This window comes from Rhipicephalus microplus, chromosome 1, assembly GCF_043290135.1.
Source record: "Rhipicephalus microplus isolate Deutch F79 chromosome 1, USDA_Rmic, whole genome shotgun sequence".
Taxonomy (NCBI): domain Eukaryota; kingdom Metazoa; phylum Arthropoda; class Arachnida; order Ixodida; family Ixodidae; genus Rhipicephalus; species Rhipicephalus microplus.
This window is the reverse complement of record NC_134700.1, coordinates 13,916,371-13,924,078: the sequence shown is the minus strand read 5'-3', so window position 1 is coordinate 13,924,078 and position 7,708 is coordinate 13,916,371. Positions and strand designations below refer to the sequence as shown.

At 41.8% G+C, this 7,708-nt stretch overlaps 1 non-coding gene across 1 annotated transcript; it reads left to right on the top strand.

Annotated features, from left to right (window-relative positions):
• Positions 1 to 3,980: 3,980 nt before the first annotated feature.
• On the top strand, positions 3,981 to 4,053 carry TRNAT-UGU (transfer RNA threonine (anticodon UGU)). The gene has a single exon. It is a non-coding gene; the product is annotated as a tRNA-Thr (tRNA).
• Positions 4,054 to 7,708: the final 3,655 nt, after the last annotated feature.

Here is a 7,708-nt window from a genome sequence, read left to right as displayed (position 1 = left end):
GGTTAATTTTTCATCCACTTTTCCTTCTTCTTAATTACATTCCATTGGTTCTAATAACTTCCCCTGTACATTCCTTGGCATTACTGTCTGTTAGATCTCAGTATTATTGTGTTAAAACACGGAAAAACAAAGCCCCTAGGTATACACTTCTTTCCCTTGTTTCATTGAATGAGGGTCTCGTACTCGCAGAATTGGTGTGTTTAGGTTGTATAAGAGGGACAATTAATCAGCTGCCCGCTCACAATAGGTTCACGTGCTACGTGACGCCAAACATGCACATAAGAGTGTTTTTATAGATGGCGCTGACTGTCACTCCTACTTCCAAATTCACATATAAACTCAAAAAAGTGGATGGAGGGAAGGCTGCTGTGGCAGCTTAGTGATTAGATCATCGAACGCGTTATTTGAAGGTCGTAGGTTCGATTTCTGCCCACGGCTCGTTACTCTTTCATCCACTTTTCTTTCTTCTTATTTACATTCCATTGGTTATAATAACTTCCCATGTACATTATTTGGCATTACTGTGTGTTAGATCTCATTAATATTGTGTTAAACACGCAAAAACGAGCCCTTATGTATACACTTCTTTCCCTTATTTCATTGAACGACGGTCTCGTACTGGCAGACTTGGTGTGTTTAGGTTGTATAAGAGGGACAATTAATCAGCTGCTCGCTCATAATAAGTTCACGTGCTACGGGAAGCCAAACATGCGCATAAGAGTGTTTTCACAATCGTCGTTTTGCTTATAGATGGTGCTGACTGTCACTCCTTCTTCTGAATTCACATGTAAACTCAAAAAGTGGATGGAAGGAAGGCCGCTGTGGTAGCTCAGTGGTTAGAGCATCGAACGCGTTATTTGAAGGTCGTATGTTCGATTCCTGCCCACGGCTCGTTACTCTTTCATCCACTTTTCTTTCTTCTTATTTAGATTCCATTGGTTCTAATAACTTCCCCTGCACATTCCTTGGCATTACTGTCTGTTAGATCTCATTAATATTGTGTTAAAACACGGAAAAACGAGCCCTTAGGTATACACTTCTTTCCCCTATTTCATTGAACGAGGGTCTCGTACTGGCAGACTTGGTGTATTTAGGTTGTATAAGAGGGACAATTAATCAGCTGCCCGCCCATAATAAGTTCACGTGCTACGTGACGCGAAACATTCGCATAAGAGTATTTTCACCATCGTCGTTTTGCTTATAGATGGTGCTGACTGTCACTCCTTCTTCTGAATTTACATATAAACTCAAAAAAGTGGATGGAGGGAAGGCCACTGTGGTAGCTCAGTGGTTAGAGCATCGAACGTGTTATTTGAAGGTCGTAGGTTCGATTCCTGCCCACGGCTGGTTATTTTTTCATCCACTTTTCTTTCTTCTTAATTACATTCCATTGGTTCTAATAACTTCCCCTGTACATTCCTTGGCATTACTGTCTGTTAGATCTCAATATTATTGTGTTAAAACACGGAAAAACAAAGCCCCTAGGTATACACTTCTTTCCCTTGTTTCATTGAATGAGGGTCTCGTACTCGCAGAATTGGTGTGTTTAGGTTGTATAAGAGGGACAATTAATCAGCTGCCCGCTCACAATAGGTTCACGTGCTACGTGACGCCAAACATGCACATAAGAGTGTTTTTATAGATGCCGCTGACTGTCACTCCTACTTTTAAATTCACATATAAACTCAAAAAAGTGGATGGAGGGAAGGCTGCTGTGGCAGCTTAGTGATTAGACCATCGAACGCGTTATTTGAAGGTCGTAGGTTCGATTTCTGCCCACGGCTTGTTATTTTTTCATCCACTTTTCTTTCTTCTTATTTACATTCCATTGGTTCTAATAACTTCCCCTGTACATTCCTTGGCTTTGCTGTCTGTTAGATCTCATTATTATTGTGTTAAAACACGGAAAAACGAGCCCTTAGGTATACACTTCTTTCCCTTATTTCATTGAACAAGGGTCTCGTACTCGCTGAATTGGTGTGTTTAGGTTGTATAAGAGGGACAAATAATCAGCTGCCCGCTGATAATAAGTTCACGTGCTACGTGATGCCAAACATGCACATAAGAGTGTTTTCACATTCGTCGTTTGGCTTATAGATGGCGCTGACGGTCGCTCCTACTTCCAAATTCACATATAAACCCAAAAAGTGGATGGAGGGAAGGCGCTGGGGTAGCTCAGTGGTTAGACCATCGAACGCATTATTTGAAGGGCGTAGGTTCGATTTCTGCCCACGGCTGGTTATTTTTCCATCCAGTTATCTTTCTTCTTATTTACATTCCATTGGTTCTAATAACTTCCCCTGTACATTCCTTGGCATGACTGTCTGTTAGATCTCATTAATATTGTGTTAAAACACGTAAAAACGAGCCCTTAGGTTTACACATCTTTCCCTTATTTCATTGAACGAGGGTCTCGTATTGGCAGACTCTGTGTGTTTAGGTTGTATAAGAGGGACAATTAATCAGCTGCTCGCTCATAATAAGTTCACGTGCTACGTGACGCCAAACATGCGCATAAGAGTGTTTTCACAATCGTCGTTTTGCTTATAGATGGTGCTGACTGTCACTCCTTCTTCTGAATTCACATGTAAACTCAAAAAGTGGATGGAAGGAAGGCCGCTGTGGTAGCTCAGTGGTTAGAGCATCGAACGCGTTATTTGAAGGTCGTATGTTCGATTCCTGCCCACGGCTCGTTACTCTTTCATCCACTTTTCTTTCTTCTTATTTAGATTCCATTGGTTCTAATAACTTCCCCTGCACATTCCTTGGCATTACTGTCTGTTAGATCTCATTAATATTGTGTTAAAACACGGAAAAACGAGCCCTTAGGTATACACTTCTTTCCCCTATTTCATTGAACGAGGGTCTCGTACTGGCAGACTTGGTGTCTTTAGGTTGTATAAGAGGGACAATTAATCAGCTGCCCGCCCATAATAAGTTCACGTGCTACGTGACGCCAAACATGCGCATAAGAGTGTTTTCACCATCGTCGTTTTGCTTATAGATGGTGCTGACTGTCACTCCTTCTTCTGAATTTACATATAAACTCAAAAAAGTGGATGGAGGGAAGGCCACTGTGGTAGCTCAGTGGTTAGAGCATCGAACGTGTTATTTGAAGGTCGTAGGTTCGATTCCTGCCCACGGCTGGTTATTTTTTCATCCACTTTTCTTTCTTCTTAATTACATTCCATTGGTTCTAATAACTTCCCCTGTACATTCCTTGGCATTACTGTCTGTTAGATCTCAATATTATTGTGTTAAAACACGGAAAAACAAAGCCCCTAGGTATACACTTCTTTCCCTTGTTTCATTGAATGAGGGTCTCGTACTCGCAGAATTGGTGTGTTTAGGTTGTATAAGAGGGACAATTAATCAGCTGCCCGCTCACAATAAGTTCACGTGCTACGTGACGCCAAACATGCACATAAGAGTGTTTTCACATTCGTCGTTTGGCTTATAGATGGCGCTGACTGTCACTCCTACTTCCAAATTCACATATAAACTCAAAAAAGTGGATGGAGGGAAGGCTGCTGTGGCAGCTTAGTGATTAGACCATCGAACGCGTTATTTGAAGGTCGTAGGTTCGATTTCTGCCCACGGCTTGTTAGTTTTTCATCCACTTTTCTTTCTTCCTATTTACATTCCATTGGTTCTAATAACTTCCCCTGTACATTCCTTGGCATGATTGTGTTTAGAACTCATTAATATTGTGTTAAAACCCGGAAAAATGAGCCCTTAGGTATACACTTCTTTCCCTTATTTCATTGAACGAGGGTCTCGTACTGGCAGACTTGGTGTCTTTAGGTTGTATAAGAGGGACAATTAATCAGCTGCCCGCTCATAAGTCCACGTGCTACGTGACGCCAAACATGCGCATAAGAGTGTTTTATCCATTGTCGTTTTGGGTATAGATGGTGCTGACTGTCACTCCTTCTTCTGAATTCACATATAAACTCAAAAAAGTGGATGGAGGGAAGGCCGCTGTGGTAGCTCAGTGGTTAGAGCATCGAACGTGTTATTTGAAGGTCGTAGGTTCGATTCCTGCCCACGGCTGGTTATTTTTTCATCCACTTTTCTTTCTTCTTATTTACATTCCATTGGTTCTAATAACTTCCCCTGTACATTCCTTGGCATTACTGTCTGTTAGATCTCAATAATATTGTGTTTAAATACGGAAAAACAAAGCCCCTAGGTATACACTTCTTTCCCTTATTTCATTGAATGAGGGTCTCGTACTCGCAGAATTGGTGTGTTTAGGTTGTATAGAGGGACAATTAATCAGCTGCTCGCTCATAATAAGTTCACGTGCTACGTGACGCCAAACATGCGCATAAGAGTGTTTTCACAATCGTCGTTTTGCTTATAGATGGTGCTGACTGTCACTCCTTCTTCTGAATTCACATATAAACTCAAAAAAGTGGATGGAGGGAAGGCCGCTGTGGTAGCTCAGTGGTTAGAGCGTCGAACGTGTTATTTGAAGGTCGTAGGTTTGATTCCTGCCCACGGTGGTTATTTTTTCATCCACTTTTCTTTCTTCTTATTTACATTCCATTGGTTCTAATAACTTCCCCTGTACATTCCTTGGCAATACTGTCTGTTAGATCTCATTATTATTGTGTTAAACACGGAAAAACGAGCCCTTAGGTATACGCTTCTTTCCCCTATTTCATTGAGCTAGGGTCTCGTACTGGCAGACTTGGTGTGTTTAGGTTGTATAAGAGGGACAATTAATCAGCTGCCCGCTCATAAGAAGTTCACGTGCTACGTGACGCCAAACATGTGCATAGGTGTGTTTTCACATTCGTCGTTTGGCTTATAGATAGAACTGACTGTCGCTCCTACTTCTAAATTCACATATAAACTCAAGAAGTGGATGGAGGGAAGGCAGCTGTGGTAGATGAGTGGTTAGAGCATCGAACGCGTTATTCGAAGGTCGTATGTTCGATTCCTGCCCACGGCTCGTTACTCTTTCATCCACTTTTCTTTCTTCTTATTTACATTCCATTGGTTCTAATAACTTCCCCTGTACATTCCTTGGCATTACTGTCTGTTAGATCTCATTATATTGTGTTAAAACATGCAAAAACGAGCCCTAAGGTATACACTTCTTTCCCTTATTTCATTGAACGACGGTCTCGTACTGGCAGACTTGGTGTGTTTAGGTTGTATAAGAGGGACAATTAATCAGCTGCTCGCTCATAATAGGTTCACGTGCTACGTGACGCCAAACATGCGCATAGGAGTGTTTTCACATTCGTCGTTTGGCTTATAGATGGCGCTGACTGTCACTCCTTCTTCTAAGTTCACATATAAACTCAAAAAAGTGGATGGAAGGAAGGCCGCTGTGGTAGCTCAGTGGTTAGAGCATCGAACGCGTTATTTGAAGGTCGTATGTTCGATTCCTGCCCACGGCTCGTTACTCTTTCATCCACTTTTCTTTCTTCTTATTTACAATCCATTGGTTCTAATAACTTCCCCTGCACATTCCTTGGCATTATTGTCTGTTAGATCTCATTATTATTGTGTTAGAACACGCAAAAACGAGCCCTTCGGTATACACTTCACTTCTTTCCCTTATTTATATGAACGAGGGTCTCGGACTCGCAGAATTGGTGTGTTTAGGTTGTATAAGAGGGACAATAATTCAGCTGCCCGCTCATAATGGGTTCACGTGCTACGGGACGCCAAACATGCGCATAAGAGTGTTTTCACAATCGTCGTTTTGCTTATAGATGGTGCTGACTGTCACTCCTACTTCTACATTCACAGATAAACTCAAAAAAGTAGATGGAGGGAAGGCCGCTGTGGTAGATCAGTGGTTAGAGCATCGAACGCGTTATTCGAAGGTCATAGGTTCGATTCCTGCCCATGGCTGGTTATTTTTTCATCCACTTTTCTTTCTCCCTATTTACATTCCATTGGTTCTAATAACTTCCCCTGTACATTCCTTGGCATTACTGTCTGTTAGATCTCATTAAGATTGTGTTAAAACAGGGGAAAACGACCCCTAGGTGTACACTTCTTCCCCTTATGTCAATAAACGAGGGTCTTGTACTGGCAGACTTGGTTTGTTTAGGTTGTATAAGAGGGACAATTAATCAGCTGCCCGCTCATATTAAGTTCACGTGCTACGTGACGCCAAACATGTGCATAAGTGTGTTTTCACATTCGTCGTTTGGCTTATAGATGGCGCTGACTGTCACTCCTACTTCTAAATTCACATATAAACTCATAAATGTGGGTGGAGGGAAGGCAGCTGTGGTAGATCAGTGGTTAGAGCATCGAACGCGTTATTCGAAGGTCGTAGGTTCGATTCCTGCCCACGGCTGGTTATTTTTTCATCCACTTTTCTTTCTTGTTATTTACATTTCATTGGTTCTAATAATTTCCCCAGTACATTCCTTGGCATAACTGTTTGTTAGATCTCATTAATATTGTGTTAAAACCCGGAAAAATGAGCCCTTAGGTATACACTTCTTTCCCTTATTTCATTGAACGAGGGTCTCGTACTAGCAGACTTGGTGTGTTTAGGTTGTATAAGAGGGACAATTATTCAGCTGCCCGATCATAATAAGTTCACGTGCTACGTGACGCCAAACATGCGCATCAGAGTGTTTTCACATTCGTTGTTTGGTCTATAGATGGCGCTGACAGTCACTCCTACTTCTAAATTCACATATAAACTAAAAAAAGAGGATGAAGGAAAGGTCACTGTGGTAGCTCAGTGGTTAGAGCATCAAACGCGTTATTCGAAGGTCGCAGGTTCGATTCCTGGCCACGGCTGGTTACTTTTTTATCCACTTTTCTTTCTTCTTATTTACAATTCATTGGTTCCAATAACTTCCCCTCTAGATTCCTTGGCATTACTGTCTATTAGATCTCATTATTATTGTGTTAAAACACGGAAAAACGAGCCCTTAGGTATACACTTCTTTCCCTTATTTCATTGAACAAGGGTCTCGTACTCGCTGAATTGGTGTGTTTAGGTTGTATAAGAGGGACAAATAATCAGCTGCCCGCTGATAATAAGTTCACGCGCTACGTGATGCCAAACATGCACATAAGAGTGTTTTCACATTCGTCGTTTGGCTTATAGATGGCGCTGACGGTCGCTCCTACTTCCAAATTCACATATAAACCCAAAAAGTGGATGGAGGGAAGGCCGCTGTGGTAGCTCAGTGGTTAGACCATCGAACGCATTATTTGAAGGGCGTAGGTTCGATTTCTGCCCACGGCTGGTTATTTTTCCATCCAGTTATCTTTCTTCTTATTTACATTCCATTGGTTCTAATAACTTCCCCTGTACATTCCTTGGCATGACTGTCTGTTAGATCTCATTAATATTGTGTTAAAACACGGAAAAACGAGCCCTTAGGTATACACTTTTTTCTCTTATTTCATTGAACGAGGGTCTCGTACTGGCAGACTTGGTGTCTTTAGGTTGTATAAGAGGGACAATTAATCAGCTGCCCGCTTATAATAAGTTCACGTGCTACGTGACGCCAAACATGCGCATAAGAGTGTTTTCAGAATCGTCGTTTTGCTTATAGATGGTGCTGACTGTCACTCCTTCTTCTGAATTCACATATAAACTCAAAAAAGTGGATAGAGGGAAGGCCGCTGTGGTAGCTCAGTGGTTAGAGCATCGAACGTGTTATTTAAAGGTGTTAGGTTCGATTCCTGCCCACGGCTGGTTATTTTTTCATCC